The sequence below is a fragment of the Poeciliopsis prolifica genome, unplaced genomic scaffold (genome assembly GCF_027474105.1).
Source record: "Poeciliopsis prolifica strain line A6 unplaced genomic scaffold, Auburn_PproV2 SCAFFOLD032, whole genome shotgun sequence".
Lineage (NCBI taxonomy): Eukaryota > Metazoa > Chordata > Actinopteri > Cyprinodontiformes > Poeciliidae > Poeciliopsis > Poeciliopsis prolifica.
The window spans coordinates 2303924-2323660 of record NW_026562407.1 but is presented as its reverse complement, the minus strand read 5'-3'; the positions used below and the strand labels follow the sequence as shown (position 1 = coordinate 2323660).

The window sequence follows — 19737 nt, the reverse complement described above, 5'->3', positions numbered from 1 at the left end:
AACATGTGAGAAATATCAACTTTCCCACAAGTAAACAAACCTGTACAGCAATGATTATTTTTAGCTCTTCTTGTATTTTTGCAATAAGAAGTAATTAAAAAGCCTGAGAGATTCACATGTGCAGCAGCAAAGGTTTTGCTTTGCAGAGGTATCAAACGCACTTCTAGGATTTACTGACATTAATCGATTAATCTGTGGAAATGTTGGAAAATCATCACAATAAAGCAGCTAAATTATAATGAAAACTAAATTCAGAGACCATAAGGTGGATGTCAGGGATGTCAGCCTCTCTGGTCAGGGAGGCTTTGGAGTCAGACAGTAACTAGTTACATTTACTTGAGTGACATTTTGAAAATAATTACATATTTGAATCATTTTTATTGCAGCAGGGAGCTGCACAAATCAGTCCAAGAGCCACCAGTGGCCCACGCACCGCACTTTGGACACTGTAGAGTAACCGATTAGAGCGGAGGTATGCAACACACGGCGTCCGAGTTCCCCAGAACATTTCTGAAAGTGTTTGCGTCCGTCTGTGCCAGTGAGACTCAAACCGCGATTAGTCCGTTCTCGTTTCCCAGTAACGAGCAAAACGAAGGGCCGGCGGATGGCTGAGCAGATCCAGAGGTCGATGAGACCCGAGTGCGTCGCCGCGTCTGAAGCACGTCCCACTACATGTGCAGATCTGAGAATAACGAGGATTCATCAGAACGACGAGCGCTCACACATCCACAGCTGCGCACACTTTCATCTTCCTTCTTATCGCACATAAAACGCCACGGAGGGGTTTGATCTAATGGCCGCACTTTCAGTTTCCAACATTTTTTCAGCAGATGAAGAAATTAGCAGGATGAACTCGAGCAATTTGAGTGGGTGGGAATAGAAATGTGACCGAGACTCTTTGAAGGCAGAGATTTTAATCACTAACAAGCTCACGGTGGAGGTGTGAAGATGCATGTCAGGCCTTTATGTGCGTCTATTTGCTATCACCTTTGATTCATCTGATTTAGTCAGGAATAGATACTAGCAGTGATAAGAGCAGCAGAGAGGAGAGGAAATGAAGCAAAGAGTTGATGTGGACAAAATGGGAAAAGTGCCGTGAAGAAAATAGTAATAATAGCGAGAACAATGGTGGGGAGGAAATGAGAAACGGTTCGAAGAGCCCGTTAGGCTGCAGAGGCCAGAGAGGAGCGATAACGTTCTGCAGCGAAGGAGGAAAACGGGACGACCTCCCAGGGAGGTTTGGTTTTACTTCTCGGTCAGATTCACATTAAGGAACACAATGAAAGTGGCTTAATGTTAATCAGTCATGATGGAGTGCAAGGGATTTTTTGTTGCTTAGTGAAAATCCAGGTAGCAATGCGCCATATTACAACATATTGCAATGAAGATAGCTGCAGCCAGGGCCGGATTTAGAAGAATATGGGTCCCGGGCTGGACACATGTCAGAAAAAATGTCAGAAAAATTCTCAAATCATGCAAATTAGAGGACATTAAGACATTTAAAACATCTGGTAAATGCTAATTTTGATTATTAAAAAAATATGATAATCTCCAAATATTTGAGTTGTTTCAATAAATAAAAGTTCAATAATTTGTAATAAAACACCACATGTGAAATTTAATTGAGATTGTGCATAAAGGCCTTTGTAACCTTTGACTCGATGATTTTGACCAGATGGCAAAAGGTTCGGACACTCCTGCCTTAAATCTGCAGGATGGAACTTTTATAAATTTTTTACATATTTGTAAAAACTGTCATCATCTTGTGATGGTTTGTTATGAGACAAATAATCTGTGAAAATATCAATCTCCTCCCTGACCTACGGAAGACATGCACAACCAATCAGAGCCAGGAGGAGGATCTTAGCGCTGTCAATCACACACATGAATGTGCTGCTAAATGTTCTAATGGAGGAGAAAAAAATAACGTTACAGAAGAACTGCGAATCGGCCTTAGCATTTACAAAAAGCTCTGCTGATGGAGAGAAGCTGTAAAGAGCAACACAGACATGATTGACAGCGCTAAGACCTGCCTCCTGGCTCTGATTGGTTTGATTGGCTTCTAGTTATAACTGGGAGACAGCTGTTCAATTTATTTCTTTTTTTTTTACAAATTATGTCTCACAGGTAGGTAAGTTATATTTTTATTAAAGTTACATAAATAACCCTTCTAGGCTGAACATGTCGGTGACGACAGCCAAATTTGCAGCACCGTAATTCCGTCACAGGTTGTTCTATCTGAAAAATTCCAATGATTTCTAAAAGGGGAGACGTTGCACTTTCCAACCAATGTGAGGTTATTACGGTAATTTCACCCCCACCATAGCAGGGAGTAAAATCAATCTGAGGAGCTCTCTTTTAGTAGACGATAAATTGCAGAAATAAGTTGCATTGAACGTTCCAGTTGCTATGGACAAATGAGCAAATATATAAATATATACGCAGGACATTTAAAAAACAGCATTCAATTAAAATAAGCAAAAACATCCAGGTGGAGATTTGAAACTCAGATTCAGAACTTCATAATCTACATGAGCAATGATTTTTCAGATCTTGTATGAGCTGCTGATGCATGAACATGTGAAGTTGAAGGTGTTTATCTCTCACACATTCATCCGGTCATAATCTCTGGCCCAAAGTCGTGTTTGGTCCTCGTGCATCGCTACGGCAACAGATTTAATACAGCAGAGCCCAGGTGGCTCCCCTGATGAGCAGCAAACAAAAACCAGACCTGCACGTCGGGCCCCGCGCTGCGCTGCTCTAACCGGCCTGTGGCTCTGGATAATCCACATAATCTAATGTATGCAATCTCATAATGCACATTACACACAGAAAGTTACGCAACCCAACAATCAGCATAATCTGAGATGTTTCGCTCACGCTGACAAACTCCCGACGCGCAGACCTCCCTACCCCAAGTCATTTTGCAGATGTTCATATTCAGTGTCTGCCAGCATGCATTTGTTTGTCTTAACGCCGAGTGTGTGTGTGTGTGTGTGTGTGTGTGATGTTGAGAGGTAGTGGCAGCGCAGAGCTCAGACTTTTCCATCCCTTAGTAATGTCGCCCACAGAGGGGAAAGAAAAGAGCCTGAGGAAGCTTCCTGCTAGACACACACACACACACACACACACACACACCACACACACACACACACACACTCCTCAATGCTTATCATGCAGAAATAAACGAACATGAAGACTGAAAGTGACTGTTTAAAATCAGCCACTGTTTCTGAGCTGCTTAAATTAAGCTGATTAATCAGCTGAGAAGTCGTTTGCTGAAGTTGGAGCGGGTTGCAGGTTTCTTTCTGAATCCTCAGACTCTGTATCTGGGCCACTCCGGATCGACTCAGAGGGTAAGCAGAAAAGATTGGCAGCATGAATTCATGTTGCAGTTCCTGACATTTCTCCAGTGCAGCGTTTCCACACTAGCTCCCTGCTGTCACACACAGAAAGGCATTTTTAAAGTGTGCTTAAGGGATTAACAGGTAGTGGAGAAACATGAGCACAGAACAGTAGGTCGGGGGGTTTTTGATTAAAAGTTTATTCTTTGCAGCATTATTTTAAAATCCAATTCTTTTCCAGACTTTGATTTGCAGAGTTCTCGTTTGTAAAAGATACATTTAAAGTAAAGAAGATATTTCCACAGTGAGTTTAGGAAACCGCATTGGTGGATGGGATGTTTAGATAGAACTGGGAATTACATTTTTACCTGGAAAACCTTTAAATCAAAGTCCATACGTTTCCCAACTGAGCCTGAAATCTGGACTCTGTTTCCCATGATGCAGCTGGTTTGGTAAGAAGTCAAATCCAATTTAACCAACATTTACACAGATGTAAATACTGCCCCTTAAAATGTTATTTAAATATGATCAAAGAGGCCTAAATGTGATATTTTAACTAAGGAAGTAACACTAAATTACTAATTCTAGTCTTAAAATAATTAGTCATGGAGTACCTCAAGAGCCTGTGTTTGGACCTTTCTTTTCACTTATTATATATTAATTTTCACCTTTCTGCCCACGCTGCCTCTATCTGAAGGTAGAATACCGTTCTTCAAGGGTTTTGTTACCCACAGGCAACTTTTTTATAGGGCAAAAATTGGTAACATAATTATTTTTGATTATAAACTAGATCACATTAGAAAAAAACCCTGACCTACTTCGCTGGATTTAATTGACTCGTATCTAAGCCAAATGTTGATTGGACGTGTAGTTTATCTGTGCAGCACCCTGGGCAAACTTTTGTTCTCAATAGCTACTTTATTGAGAATGTTTAATCCACTTAAAAGAGGACTTTACAAGCCTGGCATTGTCTTGGACCCTTTGTCCAGCATGCAGTTAGTTGAGAAAAATCCTGTCTGCTTTGAAATGATGCCAACAAAGAGAGTGAGAGCTTCGCCAATAAGTCGGACGGTTGGATTCCAGAGCAGATGGAGAACAAAACTGATCCGTTTGTGTGCAGGAAGTGGGAGAGACGGAGCTGTGGAAAATATGATGGAGTTTAATGGGAACCTCTTTCATTAACTCAGTGCTTTGCTGTATCATAAAAACACCTCACCATACACGACCGGGATTTTACAGCCAACAGGAGAAAACATCCATCTCTGTTCTGCAGAACCAGTTCTGATTTTCTGTCCTCACTGAGGGGTTTGTACTACAAACCTTGTAGGTTTGAAATTAGTCCCACCAAAATCTTAATTAAATTCAGGTCTGAATTCTTTTCATTTTGGTTTGCATAGGAAAATTTTTATGTCATAATCCAAGAGCACACATTTTCAGTCTTAAAGCAGGATTCCATGTCTTTTGCTCTAAAAACTTTTATTGCTTTTGCTTACATTTTTATTTTGAAAGCAGGATTTCAGGTCTTCTCAAAACTTGTAATGCTTTTACTCAAAACTTCTCCTCATGCTCACACTTAGCCTCTATTCGGACTCTCTGCTCTTGTACGAAACATTTTATGCTTGCTTCGAGAACAAAAATGCACCGTCTCTTAGCCAATTAAAGTAGAATTCCAGTAGAATTAAAGTTTTCTACTGGATGCGTTTGTTTCCTATTAATGGGTGTGCCAATGAGGCTTATCAATTATAGCAACGTGTGCTGCCCACTGGATGTTCAGAAAAAAACAACCTCAGCTTTCTGCTCTGTGTTACACTAAATGTCCACCAGCAATGCTACTGATAGCTAAAAGCTACTGATGAGTAACAGCTACTGATGGCTAACAGCTACTGACCGCTAACAGCTACTGACCGCTAACAGCAACTGATGGCTAAAAGCTACTGATGGCTAACAGCTATTGATGAGTAACAGCTACTGATGGCTAAAAGCTTCTGATGGCAAACAGCTACTGATGGCTAACAGCTACTGACCGCTAACAGCTACTGATGGCTAACAGCAACTGATGGCTAACAGCTACTGATGGCTAACAGCAACTGATGGCTAACAGCTACTGACCGCTAACAGCTACTGATCGCAAATAGCTACTGACCGCTAACAGCTACAGATTGCTAACAGCTACTGACCGCTAACAGCTGCAGATAGCTAAAAGCTACTGACCTCTAACAGCAACTGATGGCTAACAGCTACGGATTGCTAACAGCTACTGACAGTTAACAGCTACAGATGGCTAACAGCTACTGACCGCTAATAGCTACTGATCGCTAATAGCTACTGACTGCTAACAGCTACAGATTACTAACAGCTACTGACCGCTAACAGCTGCAGATGGCTAACAGCTACTGACCTCTAATAGCTACAGATGGCTAACAGCTACTGATTGCTAACAGCTACTGGCCGCTAACAAACTGATGGCTAACAGCTACTGACCGCTAACAGCCATTGATGGCTAACAGCTACGGATTGCCAACAGCTACTGATAGCTAACAGCTACTGATGGCTAACAGCTACTGATATTAGGCAGGAGTTTGTTTACCCAACCAACTCCCTATTTCAAAAATATTGCAGCTCTATCCATCTATCATTCTACTTTTCAGCTGCAGTTATTTTTCTGCATTAATAGCAAAATGATCAGACGATGAGGTGACAATCTATTGCAGAACTTATTACATGTAATGTGCACTTAACTATTACGTAATTATCTGTTGCTACACACGGTAAGTCCCCTCGTTGGTTGCAAATGTGTGTTTCAAAATAACTTTACAGTAATGGGAGGTTCTGTCCTGGAAGCCAAACTATGGCTGCTTCTGTTTATCCTGTGTGTTTTTTTATTTTTATTATCTTAAGAAAGTCAGAAGTCTGGCATTTCCTCATCAGTTGTTTGCTCTTTATAACTCTGCAGCAACAGGTTGGGGAGGGAAACGATAATATCAAAACTTCTTTATTAGGGTTGAAATGATTATTCAAATTAATGGTGATTAATCAATTCCTAAAATAATCGTCAACTAATTTAGTAATTGATTGTTAACTTAAGTATACAGACACAGCAAGTTGCTGAAAGAAAAACACACTCAGAGCTTTAATTAAGCCAAAACTCTATAGTAATGTATGTATAATCTGTTTTAAAGATAAAAAAAAAATATAGTTATTTGTCTGTATTTATGTTCTGCAGATGCATCCCTTGCTACAGATGATCAAGTTTTTACTAAAGGAAAGTTGTGTTGTTGAATTCTAGGCAATAAAATGTTTATTTTGTCATTTAAAAAAAGAAATTATTCGGTTATTTGCATTTTGTTAATGGCTTTATTATGCTGTATAAAAAAGCTTAAATAGTTTAGATTAAAAATCTGCAGAAAGTGACAAATTTTTATCCGATTAATCGTTAGAATAATTACTTGAATAACCAAACGATTACTGAAATAATCGTTAGTTGCAGCTTCACTTTAAATCTGCTTATGCATTTCCAGAGTCTAAGTAAAAGCAGGTTTTTCCATATGAATACCTGCAGAGAAGAAAAACATCCTCAATTATAAGATCCTAACCTGGAATAAGGAATGTGGAAAAGTATGCAATTGTAAATATAAAAATGTGTAGGAATCCAGTTTCAATTTGTGGGAATAATATGATGAAAATGTTAAAAGCATTTTCAAAAACCAGCAGAAAATGCATTTGCTTATGATCTTCCTTCATTTTAAAATCTAGTCAAGAAGAAAAAAATAAATAAACCGTCATATATATCACAGAAACATGCAATCCAGACATGTAAAACCGTTTTGCAATCACGCATGCAGGATCCGGCAGCAACCATGATGGACAGACTTTGTGTTCTTTCATCAGATTATGTAAATCAGATTCTGGTTTATGATGCCGTGACAGATTATATACAAATGAAGTGAGGAAAAACACAAGGAAACAGAGATTTTCTTTCCTGGATTTGGATTATGATAAAAGGTGGAGCAGGAAGTTGGGGTAAGATGTGGAGGATTTTGGTGGAAAGCTGTGACAGGCGGGAGGTGAGGAAGAGGAAGGTAGTAAACAAGCAGAGAATGGACAGGCGAGGAGACGGAGCGGAGTAATGGCCGACCTGGAAAACAAAACTGATAGAGCGAGGATGACAGAGAGACGGGGAGAGAAATGTGGATTTGGAGGGATGGAGGCAGCAAATAAAGGCAGACGGTGCAGATGAGATGAACAAAAGAACAAAAATCAGAATTTTATTTTATTTCATGATGATAAACCAGACAGAAACTCTGCAGGAATCAATCCTCTCTCTAAGCTCCAAGCCGCAGCTCTGAAGGTTACCTGGATGGATTATGACTGAGATTAGGATGAACTGGAGAAATTACCAACATTCTGATTATGTAAGAAACAGATTAAATTACAGCAGGAGAAGAAGAGATGAAAGAGAGCAGAGAAGTACCATAATCCATCCATCATCCATTCATCCATCCATCCATTCATCCATCCATCTGATCATCCATCTGATAATCCATCCATCCATTCATCCATCTGATCATCCATCTGATAATCCATCCATTCATTCATCCATCTGATCATCCATCCATTCATCCATCCATCCACCCATTCATCCATCTGATCATCCATCCATCCATTCATCCATCCATCTGATCATCCATCCATCCATCCATCCATCCATCTGATCATCCATCCATCTGATCATCCACCCATCCATCCATCCATCCATCCATCTGATCATCCATCCATCTGATCATCCACCCATCCATCCATCCATCCATCCATCCATCCATCCATCCATCCATCCATCCATCCATCCATCCATCCATCCATCCAATCATCCATCCATCCATCTGATCATCCATCCATCTGATCATCCATCCATCTGATCATCCATCCATCCATCCATCCATCCATCCATCATCCATCCATCCATCCATCATCCATCCATCCATCCATCCATCCATCATCCATCCATCCATCCATCCATCCATCCATCCATCCATGTTTGCAGTTTCTAGGAACATCTGCCTTAAATTCATCATGAATTTTCATATTTGGACATTAAAACTCCTCAGTAATAAAAACTTCTGGTAAACTTCTGACCGCCTCTGCTGTCCAGAAGAGATTATTCTGATGAAACCATCCAACCCCAGACACTCCCTGCTTTTCTGCTCATCCAAAGTTCATGCTGAGCAACAATTGCAGCCAGAAGTTTAGAAAAGAGAGGCGAGAACACGACGACGGGGCGAATGGAGTGAGTCGAACAAGCAGACTGAAGGGTTAAATTAAAGACTGGCAGGGTGGAGGCAGAGGAAGAGAGAAATAACAGGCCTCGAATGGGAGGAGAGGCCGAGAGTCAAACCATAAACCTGCTGCTGAAATTAAAAGCGTCTCATCTGCTTAACAACCGTTTGATTTGGGCTGTTCTTTCTTTAAATGAAGCCCGTTGGAGCGCGTCCAATCCCTAAAGCCCCGACCCGTTCCCAGGAGAAGCCATAACCGTTAATACAACAGAATCTACAGCCACTATTCTCTCTCCAGAGCTCTCAACGCTGAAATAATAAAATATAAAAAAAACACTGAGGAGACTAAAATAGAAGAGGCATTCGGTCTACTTTATTTTGGATTCTCTAGGAGGCATTCAGTAGCAAACTGCATCCAGGCCTTCATTTGAATCAGAGCGATGAGGACTAATTAGATTTTAAATTTTCTGCAAAATGCGGCCCACGCATTGACGGCGTCACCAATCTGCCCCCTGGTGTCGGACTCACTTTGGCTGCTCCAGGGTCTCTAAAGGTCACTGAATTCTCCATTTTCACAGTCGGCTGCGTAAGTTGTGGTTCACTTTTGCAACTTGCTTCCCATTAACGGTTTCACAAGAGCAGATTGCACCGAATCTGTCCCGAGAGAGGTTGAGAAAGAAAACAGCAACAGGGTGGTGTTTTGATTTTTTTTTCTTCCTGTTTGCATCTTTATGTTGCTGCAATGAATCAAAGCTTCAGAAAGATGTAATTTAAGGCAGAAACAACAATTTCCAACAGCAAATATGACATCTCCAGCACAGCGTGCTCTGAATCGATGCATTTACATCACGCTGCTGTCTGTCATCCGCTCGGCTCCACTCCACAATGTTGTTTTCTATTCTTAGCTGCAGAAAGGAGAGCCTTTCTGCATATCAATGACCCCGCTCATCTTTAAACATTATCTGGTGGGATGGCAGTGATGTGTGGAAATTCATTCATCTGCCTTCAGTTGTTCTGGTAACGTTTGTAATGATCTGAATATTTATTGTTTTTAGATTTCTTGTCACTGTGTGCAAGCTGAGTGCGGGTATTTCAATTAAAGACCTTTAAATCTTGATGCTAAACTTTCAGGATGCATTGGTTAGCCTGGTCAGGGAGTCAAATCATGGACATTTTGGTTTCTGGATCACTGGGGACCCGAATGCTGAAAAACAAAACTCCTCAACCAAAAGGTCCAAACATTCTTTGTGTTTAGTGAAGAGTTTGATGGGGATATAGCCGTGTAATTTTCTAGATTTTCTGCTGAATTTTCAATCTACTACTTGTACCTATCACCAAATTCAGGCTTATTGGCTCATCCTCATTGGTGCATCGCTATGCATTGTATTTACACACCTGTTTGCTCTAAACTGGCAAACTTCTGCTTTCTTATGTTTGATCGCACTTGATGATTATCAGTTAATCAGGTGCTTTGGTTAAAGCAGCAACTTTTCCTGTAAATTCAACAAAACAAACAACTATGTACATTTTCTTTTCCCATAATTGGACAATGATTTGCAGTACCTCCTGTTGTTGAGTTGTTTCTCATGATGTGTTCACATCTGACGTTCCAGTAGACTTGGTTGCAACATTTGTTCCATTTTCAGCTGCTGTGTTTCGTTTTCACACTGCACTGTGTCAAACAAACCAAACTAATTGAATGACCTGTTCCCCTCCTCTCCAGTGGTGGCGCTGCACCAAGAACCATTGAAGGAAATGACATGAAAACTTCCAAAAAAGACACTGAGTGCAACTGCCTTTTTCAGGAAATATAAACAAAACTGGAGTGGTGTCAGATTTTGGTGGTTGTAAGATTTTTCTTTGTTTTTAGTAAAAAACCACAAACCATTTCTACCAGTAGACTTGTATGTTTGTTTTTTCCCAGAATGCCCTGTGCTGCAGTCTGCTTCGTGCTGCTGGTGCAGCCTCTGGTCTGCTTAGCATTAATATATGCATGCAAACATTGCTAGATTTAACTTCAACAAAACAAAACTGAGGTTTCTAGATGAATGTTCTAAGGCTGCATTCTTACCAGCGCTGTTTAGTCCACATCAATTAAACACTAGTTCGTCTGGAAAGTCCAGTTCATTTGGGGAGGCGGGAATTGAACTGTGATGCGGCGGCCCGCCTAAAAACCGCGGTCTTGGATCGGTTGAAGTGAACTCTGGTGTGGTTCAATGCATGTGAATGTCAAGCGGACCAGAGACCACTTCAAAAGCAGGAATCTGACAACAGCACAAGGCATTCTGGGTAAATGTAAACAAAACAAACCTGAGTCTGACACTAGCAGGAGAAATGGCTCGTGGTTTTTTACCAAAGACAAATTTTACAACTGCAAAAATTTGACGCCACTCCATTTTTGTTTGCATTTCATGAAGAAGGAAGTTGCATTCATAGGACTTTGTGCCGTTTCCTTCAGTGGTTCTTGGTACAGCGCCACCACAGGCAGGGAGGGGAACAGGTTAATTAATTAGTTTGGTTTATTTGACACAGTGTGAAAGCAAACTGGACCAACTGAAAATAGCACAAGTGTTGCAACTTTGGTGCTAGTTTTAAAGGATTTGAACTTTAGATAACATCAGGACTTACAATCAGACTGTTGAGTGTGAATCACAGAACTACTAGAAACTATTTAATAACAAAATGTACCGTTTTGAGTTTCCTTCGTGTTAATGCACTGATCCGTTTCTTTGCTAGATGGAAGATAACCTTCACTTTGTTTGAAACAGTGAGGCTTTTTAAGCCTGTTTTTAAATGCATAATCCCACAGTGACCATTAAACTTTCATCTCTCACTTAAAGCTTTCTTATAGACCACCCAACCTTTAAATGCAGTGCGTGTCTAGAAAGTGTCTTCATTTAAAATGTATAAAATCCCCTCAGTGTCTGCCATTAAGTGAGGATAACTTAAAGAGACATTTCCAAATGACTAAAGTGTGTTATCACGGCTGCAGGCCGATGAACTATAGCTTTAGCATACACACAACTTGATCTAGTAAGAGATCATGCATCCATGTAGCATGAAATTGTTTCTGTTGTGCTTTTAATGCCATATTACGGGCCAATAATTCGCTTTTGTTATGCTAAAGGTAACAACAGTTCATGTTTTCAAGTCTTAAATCCCAAACTTTATCAGTTCCGGCAACTGATATAGTCTGATGTGAAATTAGAAATTAGAAATAACTAATAAAATATGCTCAGGAAAGCCTGATAAAGCAGTAGAAAGTGTTGGAGACGCTTACAGACTTTGGTCAATATATTTTTCCTCCTTCCACTCTTAAATAAAGCCACATTCCCTGGGAATAAATCAATTATTACTCTCTCTGCACTGAAGCCATCTATAAATTTGAGGAGTGCTAACCTTTAAGCACCTTTATGTCTCTCACGGGGCCGAGCAGGTCGGCTCAGCCACATGAAACATTTCATTCCTCTCCTTTTCTTGTCGCTTCTCAAGCATCACCTCAGTGCTACTTTCATCCAATTTGTTGCCAAACAGAGCGATTTCTAGGACTTGGAAGGATGAGGCAGCTCATGATGAACCAATCTGAAGGACTCAGTGTGATATTCAGCAGTTTGTTTAGTTCCTGCTCTGCAGAAATCACAATTGGCTGATTCTCAGCCATCAAACTATTGAAGCACTTCTAATTAACACTTATGAGAAGAATGTCCATATTATAAACTCAAATTTCCCAAGTTCTGCCAGTGTTTAAAAACTGGATGGATGCATGAATGGACGGATGGATGGACGGACGGATGGATGGAAGCAGATCCAACACAGCTGTGAGGATCTAAAACCTAGCAGGCCTCCAGTCTTTGAGTACTGGAGCTTTACACCCATGGTCTAGTCAAAGCCCATCATGGTAGAAACGCAGCAAAAGAAACACCTGCATTCATCATGAATGCCCACTAATCCTAATGTTTTGATAGTTTGCGGTAGATTTCCCAATAAAAAATGTAAACTTTCCTCAGAATATTTCACGTGGGAAAAGAAGTCGGACCGACCGACCTCACAAACCGGTTCCCTATCAACGTCTTCTTCTGTTTGCTCTTACATATTTGCATTTCTTATTATCTCATGGCTTCTTCCCTCCATGCTTTTTCGATTTCTCCCAATTCCTTGTCTTCATTTTACACACAAGCCTCTTTTGCATAACAGTTTACAACACAATGGCGTCTTCACAGCTAACCATTCCTCCAACACTGCAAGCATTTACCACACACACACACACACACACCCCACACACACACACACACACACGCACGGAGCAACGCACGCACGCACACCCACACATACAGTGTCACATAGAGGAGAGAGGAGGATTACAGCCAGGTATTTCCTGTCGCTTCCAGCAGACGCAGCGCTCAGTAACTAGTAACAAGCGACGGCTGGAGCCAGCGAAACACATAACCAGATTATCCAGGACCAGAATAGCGGGCCGGGTTGTGGGTTACCACCTTCTGCAGCAGGGAATCCGGCGTGTCGTTGGAGGACTTAATGGATTAGACGAGGATACAGTCGCAAGGCAAAGAGAGTGCAAACAAGCAGGGAAGGCAGAAGACAGTGTTGTGTTTATTTTTGGCACAATAACAGAGGAAGACAGAGACTCTGGGTGTCGATTGTACACAAAAAATACACAGGAAGAGGCAGAGGGACGACCATGACAGTTAGGATAAATATTAAAGGTGACTTATTGTGCTTCCCTGAACAGGTTTTATATCTATCAGTGATATAAAACATGGCCATAACATTTTTTGCACTAAATTCTTCTTAGATAATGAGAGATTTAGAGTTTCTTTCAGAGTGAGCTGTTTTAGAGCCTCTTGCCACTTTAAAACCAAATAATCTGCTGTTGGCCACGCCCCCAACTCAACATTTACACTTGCACATGAAAATATCTGCAATCCGATAGGCAATTATATGACTGTACACCTTTGAAAAGCAGAAGTGGAGCCTACTGCACAGCCAACAAAAATGCAGCTAGTAGTTTCTGGGTAGTAAATCAACAAGAGATTTGTCTTTTCTCGCAGCCATTGTACACCACATACAGCAGTAAAACCAGCTGAACAAACGTGCTGGAACACCACTGGGGTTGCTAGGTAACAGCGTAGGGCCCGACTATTGTGACTCAACAATCGGGAGGTTCTTGAAACACCAAAAAAACATGAACTTATTTCCAAAATATAACTGGGTGGGTTTTTTTAGTGCTTAGACTGTTTTTAGAAGCAGTAGAAATCCAAATGAAAATGTAAAAACATGCAAAATTAGAATGTTTCTATAACGGGTCCCTTTTAATGATGATGTTTCCAGCAACACAATCACATCTCCACAGCTAACCACAGCTCCATATGGATGTATGGATAAATCCACAAGGTTTTTACTCAGTGATTCTGCACCCAGTGGACTAATGCCAATAAAATTAATTTGAACTCACTCCGTTCAGCCTTCTCTAAAACCCTGCAGGTGTTGCCTACATTCACAGCTGTGGTCAGTAAAATTCCGCTCATAAGAACAGCAGGTTTGGCAGAACCAAATCTGTGGAAAACAGAGGCTTATCGCAGTTGATGGAGGCCGCTTTTATTTTAAATATGCAAATTCATCCGTAGCCCACATTCGCCAAGACAGATTGGGTCCCTGAATTATTAAATTAGTGACATATTTTTTGGAGGTTAATAATTGATAATAGCTGGAGAAAGTTCCTGTAATCATCATCAAGCATAAACTGACATCATCCAAATTTCTATTATCATCTCATCTTGGCTGAACAATCACTCGTGATTCATCGCCATAATGTGGCCATGTGTTCTCACAATGTGTCCAACGTCTCAGCTTTTGCCATCAAAATCACCATAAACATGAACACATCCAACGAGGCGTGGGCCGGCAGCGCACTGCCATCAAATAAACCTGAGTGAAAACGCTGAATAGCTTTGTGTTTGTCATGACAGGAAATATTTAGAAAGCAAGAGACCCGCTTTCTCTCTGCTCTGTTTGGCTTGACTTGATTCGGTTTGCAGGGATTTCAATTAAGCCTGTAAGATAATTATGCCATTTTTTTGATTTTCCAACAATCCTACAGATTCTCCGATTGTCATGATAATCAGAAAAGAAAACCAGAAAGTCTGGTGAACGTTAGCAATCTTTTTTTAACGCCTTTTCTCTGTTAAACTCCACAAACTTTAGCCAGGACTGCTTCCTTGTCGGCACTGTTTGTTTACTCTGAACTCATGTTTTCCCATCTGAAATGTCAAAGACGTCGATGTGTGGTGTGCTGAACACCAAACACTGCAGGACCAAACCTGTTAATGATCTGCTCTATTGTCATGTGTCTTCGGTCAGGTACTGAAAACCAATTATAAAATCTTGTCATGTGAACATTTACTGCTACTAACTCATTTATTTGCTTGAACCGAATCGAGGTGAAAATGCAAAATAACACCTCTGGTACCTTCCTCATGCCTGCAGGACTTTGCAAACATTTCCTACTTCTTTTAACTTTTTGACATTTTATTACACCAAAAACTTTCGCAGATTTTACCGGGTGTTTTTTGTTCTTGTTTTGTTTTTGTTTTTGTTTTGATGGTAGACCAACACAAAGTAATACACGATGTCAAAGTTCCAGGCTTTTGAAGAAATAACATCCAAAATGGCTGGCTTTCATTTGTGTCCACCCCCTTTTCCCTGATGCCCCTAAATGAAATCCACTGCCACTAATTGCATTCAGAGTTTTCCTGATTATCCTCAGAGGTTGATCAAAAAACTTCATGAAGACCAGAGAGAAGTCAGAGAGACAGTTAAAACAGAGTAAAGGTATAAAACAAGTTTCTAAGCTTTGAACATCTCAGAGCTCTGTTCAATCAACACTGGGCTTTTTGCTATGCAGACCTGCAAACCGATCAGGAGAGCACTGATCAGAGAAGCAGCCAAGATCAACTAAACAATCCAACAGTGGAGTAAAACATGGTGGTGGCACCATCATGGTGTGGGGATTTTCTTGAGCAGGAAGTAATACTTTATCTTGATTAAAAAACATTACATTTACAAAGAAGTGTAATAAAAATTTCTGATTTTAAATGATCAGGCTGAACCACGTGGCAGCCCACACTGTGAAAACCACTGGTCTAGTCAAAGTCCAGACCTAAATCTATTGTAAGACTTGAAAATTGATGCTCACAAACACTCTTTCCACCATTTCTGAGATTTTGCTGTTTCGTAAAGAAGAATGGACAAAAATCTCCAGACATACAGAAGTAAAGTTACATCACAATTGCTTCTTTTTTATGTAACTCTATGGCTGTGGATGCATGGTACTGTGTTAGCTTCACAAACACAAGTACTGCTCTTGAAAAACAATTTGTAATGCACAGACACAGAAAATTTTTTATCTGTCACTAAACTGCACAGTCGCTGCATTTAATCCTATTTTATTATTTATTGATGCACTTTTATTAACAAACAATGAAGAAAACCAGTAAAAAAATATCTAGGGATCATTAATTGGAATTTAATTGGAATTTATCGTGATAATGACCAATCAAATGAAAAAGAAATGTATTGTGATAAATGATAAACGATACAATAAAGATCCACCACCAGTTGAACACAAGCAGACACTACTAAGATTTTTATGTATGATAAGAACCAAAGAGAAAGCTTGATCATTTCCTTTCACTTCATAATTTTACTTTGTGTTGAAATCTCAATAAACCACATTGACGTCACAAACGTGAACACATCCCTGGGAATGTGAATAGCTTTGTTTACAAAATCATTAAAGAATATTTAAATATATACAACAACAACAACTCGACAGCCTGAGTTCATGACCCCAGTCATCCCTCCGTGAAATGCTCGGTCCCTGTTCACGCGTGCCGTGCGGGACCAAAAGGAAAATCGCCTTACGCACGACTGCGTTGTCTCCAAAAACACTGCGCGCCGGTTTCGCGCTTAATTGGAGCCGTAATGAAGGCGTTTCGCGGACCGGGTAGGGCTCTGCCGCGCCGCACGCACACCTGAGGGCAGCGCTGCCCTCACTCAGACAGGCAGTCAGGCAGTCAGTCCCCTCTAACACTGCGCTCTTCTTCCTCATTTACGCATCCGCACACCATCGAGCGTGGCCAATATTCATTTAACAGCATGAAAGAAGAGAAAGATGCGCGGGGTTTTTGGGGGGGTTGCGCTTGCTCACCGGTTCTGTGCAGTAGAATGAGTCCAGGTCGGGTTCCGTTCATTGATTCACCGAGAGGTTCCTCTGTGTGTGTTCATCCTCTCCTTCATTCAGCAGCTGAATAAACATCTCTCCTCCTCTGAAGCCGCAGCTCAAACGCCCTCCTCTCTCTCTCTCTCTCTCTCTCTCTCTCTCTCTCTCTCTCTCTCTCTCTCTCTCTCTCTCTCGGTCTTTCTCTCTGTCTGCAGAACAACAAGGCGACTGATGGTGAAAAATAGAGAAGACGGCGCTGATGTGAGCAGGAATGAGGCTAATCAGGCTTTTTTCTCTGTGTGCAGCAGAGACTTTCAGCAGGGATGCTGAACTTGCCGATGTTTATTCGCTCATAAGTAGCAAACAGCAGGTTACGTTCATCTGAATCCTTCTGCTAATATTTATTGACTCCTGAAACCCACTTAAAAATATATTTGTAATGTACAAAAAAAAAAAAAAATAAGAATATATTATTGTAGAATGTAATTTTTAGGAATTTCATTTCAAGTAATTTGAAGTCATTTCATATTTTAATGTAATGTTCTATCAATATATTGCATGGTGTTTAACATACTTATTTTACATATATATATAAATGTAAATTAAATTATAGTATTATGTGGTACTGACAAAATATTTTAAAAATATTGAGTTTGAAAATATTCTATATTCTGTAAATATTTTTAGGATTTATAACTCACTGCACAAGCAATCTGAAATCACTGTTAACAAATTAATTATATATAAATTTCACATCATATCAAAGTATGATAAAAAATATAATAAAAAATTAAATGTTACAATTTAATTTTTAAATAAAGATGTTTATTAACCTGATAATTTACTCTTTCTTAAATGTAACTCATATTTAATTTTTGTCTTTGAATTATTTTTCATAATATTAATATAGTATTAGAAATATTCATTACATTTAAAGTTAAAATATTCTATTCTTTTTTTATTCTTCCTTTGCACAATTTAAAAGTGCATCATTGACCCGATACACAGAGAACATAGTGTCTCTATGAATGTTTAATGTATATATTTTTTCTTTTTATACTATCAATGCATATTATAGTCCATCTAATTCATATATTTTTTATGAACAATATTTTTATTTTATTTTTATCTTTTTTTTTTTTTAAGTTCCCCGGAAAAAAAAAACAGTTTTGACTTCTGGAGCTGCAGCTCCCCTAGTGGTGGATTTGTGTCATCGCTAATTGGATTTACAGTAACGGCTGCAAACAGGATTTTTCATAAATTGAGGTAGCAGGAAAAATGCTGTCAGCGCCATTTGTAATGAGTCAACCAAATGTAAGCTTTACAATGAGAGATGCCAGCAGGTCATTATTTAATATCTCAGTGAAAAACTTTGTGTGCAACAAATGAGTTTCGCCTCTTCTGCTTACGAAGGATCCACAAAGTTAAGTAGCAAAACAAACACATTTAACAAACTAATTAACAAGGATGAGTGACTCCTAATTTAAAACACCAGTCTGGATGTAATTAATGTCTATAATGTGTCTCAATATTACAAGTAAGTATTTAAAGAAGTTACCTAAAATTTTTATTTGTACTTTAAATATTAATGGTTGAAATCTTGTCTTTTTGGGAAGTTTATGTGCAACAATTTAAACTTTTTTGTAAGACATAAATAAAACTTTATTTGACCTTCATATGACCTATTACTTTGCTTCCTTGGACAGGTTAGGATTGGCCTACCGGCTAAATGCAAAATATATTTCTTAAATTTTTTTGCACAAAGTCAATCTTAGACGATGAGATTTCAGTGTGCTCAGGTTTATTTTGAGTTCACAATGAGCTGCGTTAGGGTGTCTCATCACTTTAAATCCAAATAATCTGCTGCTGGCTACACACCCCCAACTCAACGCTAACAGTCACATGTGAAAATGGCTGCAAACAGATGTGCAATTATTCAACCATACATTTTTGAAAAGTATTAGAGGAGCCTCCTGCACAACCAATAAGAATTTCGCACATGGTTTCCGTCAACAAAATACGTGTCTTTTCCAGCAGCCATTGTACAGCTCATACAGCAGTCAAACGAGCTGACCAAATGTGCTGGAGCTCAAGCTTGGGTTGCTGGGTAACGAGTCATGCCAGTTGATGGTGACTTGACTTAATTTCCAGACACCAGAAAACTTTAAGTCATCGCAATTGAGACACAAATGGAGGCACATAAACGTGAAAATGTGCATTTCTTTTCAAGTTTGAAGGCAACAAGATGCCAGTAAAATGAGCAATTTTAAAACATTGTAAGATCCTGGAGGGGCTTAGTTGTGTGACGTGGATTTATAACTCCTGATAGGTCAGAGTTCTGCTCATGATGCTCACCAACAACCCTCTGTGGGACAGATAAGTATCAGAAGATAAATGAAAGAATGGATGGAAGCATCTTCATTATGATTCACAGGCGCTCTCTGCAACATATTTTTGTGGTACAAAGACATAAAACCCTCAGCGTGTAAATCAAACAGATGTCTTTTCAATCAATAAGTGCTGTTCTTCTTCAGGGGAGCAGAAGTCGGAGGATCTCCAGCCAGATGAGATGGATGAGGAGGAGAGCGGACGAGCCGGAGCTGAGAGTTACAAGTGCTGGTAGGATGTAGAAAATGGGGTGAGAGGTGAAGGCCGCTGCAATCTGTGTGAGTAATGAGCGATTGGGCAGGCGCAGTTTTACATTATTTTTCGCCACAGTTCACCAGAGCTCTGCCTCAGCATGAAGAGTGGCCTTTTACACTGCAGGCTAATTCACACAGCGAGGGAACATCACATAGCCCACACACATCCACACACACATCCACACACACATCCACACACACACATTTTGGACCCATATTTCTACGGCAGAGTGACCCAATTC

General features: G+C 40.0%; 1 protein-coding gene across 2 annotated transcripts in view; it reads right to left on the bottom strand.

The window, feature by feature from the left end:
* slc8a4b (solute carrier family 8 member 4b) overlaps positions 1–16959 on the bottom strand; it is a 91089-nt gene extending 74130 nt beyond the window's left edge. For both annotated transcript variants that reach the window (XM_055050985.1, XM_055050986.1), the window contains exon 1: positions 16842–16959. The gene's annotated coding sequence lies outside the window, so the exon portion shown is untranslated. The remainder of the gene's footprint in view (positions 1–16841) is intronic.
* Positions 16960–19737: the final 2778 nt, after the last annotated feature.